This window comes from Mus pahari, chromosome 5 (assembly GCF_900095145.1).
Source record: "Mus pahari chromosome 5, PAHARI_EIJ_v1.1, whole genome shotgun sequence".
NCBI lineage: Eukaryota > Metazoa > Chordata > Mammalia > Rodentia > Muridae > Mus > Mus pahari.
In genome coordinates this window covers 112,833,725-112,835,779 of record NC_034594.1, presented here as the reverse complement: position 1 = coordinate 112,835,779, position 2,055 = coordinate 112,833,725, and positions in this window count along the sequence as shown.

The following is a 2,055-nucleotide window of genomic DNA, read 5'->3' as shown; positions in this document are numbered from 1 at the left end:
GAGAGAGAGAGAGAGAGAGAGAGAGAGAGAGAGAGAGAGAGAGAGAGAGAGAGAAACTGGAGACAAGACAAGGTTGTCACCATTCCCACCAGACAAAACAAGGAATAAAAGCATTCTGCTGTGTTCTCAACTTGTCCTCCAAGATTCCTACATCAGAGATGTAAACTGGGCATGGTGACACACTCCTTTAATCCCAGCACTCTAGAGGCAGAGGCAGGTGGATCTCTGTGAATCTGAGGTCAGCCTGATCTACATAGTAAGTTACAGACCAGCCAGGGTAACATAGTGAGATCCTGCCTCAAAAAGAGCAAGCAAGCAAACAAAAATCTACTCCAGCAATTTGGAGTTTTTGAGGGTGCCTCGAAGATAAAGGCTCTGTGTTCATGAATGATTAATGCCACTATTAAAGGGGTTTTGAGTAGGTTCCCTGTCTTCTCTACAATGTTCTTCATCCCTGGAGTATACACCTGACCTTGAACCTGAGGCCAACTTACTGGTACTTTGATTTATGGTTTCTTGGTCTCCAGAACTGTGAGGGATAAATGTTTGTTCCTGATGAATCACCCAGTATGTGGCATTTGTTACAGCAACACCAAAAAATTAAGCAGATGCAAATACTATTTCTACTTGCTAGCATCCATCAAGGATAATATATGCAAGCCATGGAAGATAAGTTTGACTTCCATAAGCAGAAAGGAGGTTGGTAATAAAGCTAACGATAAGAATTTAGTCCAGGGAAGACTAAGTGTTTGGGGGGGGGGACGCTCAATCCTGTTCCTAAGAGACATACTCAAAGGCAGGTTGCAGAACAGGTCTGATTAAAAACTCTTGATGCTGTCTCCTGAGCATTAGAGCAAAGGGCTTCTGCTCACCATCTGATTCCATTTCTGTGCCAGGAACCACATCTGACCAAACTAGGGAATGGCCAGGCCCACTCTCTCCCACATACCTGTCCCACTGATGCTCACAGTAGCCTGGCAGATCTCCTTAGCTTGTCACCAGTTGGTGAGACTTGAGTAGGTGAGTCTGATCACCAGAAAGTAGGTCACATACCTATGTTGTAGTGGCAAGGAAAATGAGCCTTTGCCTGTGCTTCTCACATTGGGAAGGAATGAGTCATGGCATTGGTTTCTTTCCCAGATGTGCAATTCCAGTGGGCAAGTGCCTTTACACTTGTATAGGACCGTATTGAGAATATAAAATTATAAAATGATTTAAAGAGACTGAGATGATACTGATACTCTTTTTCTTTTCTTAGCTGTTGAATTCAATTCTTCAAAAATTTGGTTGGTTCGGTTTTCAAAGCACAGTATCATACAGAAAATGAATCTCACTCGGTGGCTGCACTGCCCCCACCACATCCTAACTATTGTAGTCATCCCTAAATTACAGCAATCACTTCCCAGTGGATCTTGTTGCTCAATACCTTGTCCATTGTCACAGAAGAGTTAATTAAACTCAACAGCTTGCAAGAGTGTCTCAAGCTTAGGAAAAATTTCATCATGTCTCTACTTAGAGCAGTGCCTAGACTTCACAGGTGACTCAGAGTAAAGCAAGAGGCCTTCCAAGGGCCTTACTGATATACCATTATTGTCTCCTGTAACCTCATTTTTTTCTTCCTTCTCTTCCTTCTCCTCCTCCTTCCCCTCCTCTTCATTCTCCCCCTCCTCTTTCTTCTCCTTCTCCTCCTAGACTTTTTCTAAACTTATTTTATTAGATATTTTCTTTATTTACATTTCAAATGCTATCCTGAATGTCCCTATACCCTCCCCCAACCCTGCTCCCCTGCCCACCCACTCCCACTTCTTGGCCCTGGCGTTCCCCTGCATGGGGCATATAAAGTTTGCGAGACCAAGGGGCATCTCTTCCCAACGATGGCTGTCTAGGCCACCTTCTGCTATATATGCAGCTAGAGACATGAGCTCTGGGGGTACTGATTAGTTCATATTGTTGTTTCACCTATAGGGTTGCAGACCCCTTCAGTTCCTTGGGTAATTTCTCTAGCTCCTCCATTGGGGTCTTTGTGGTCTATCCTATAGACGACTATGGGCATCC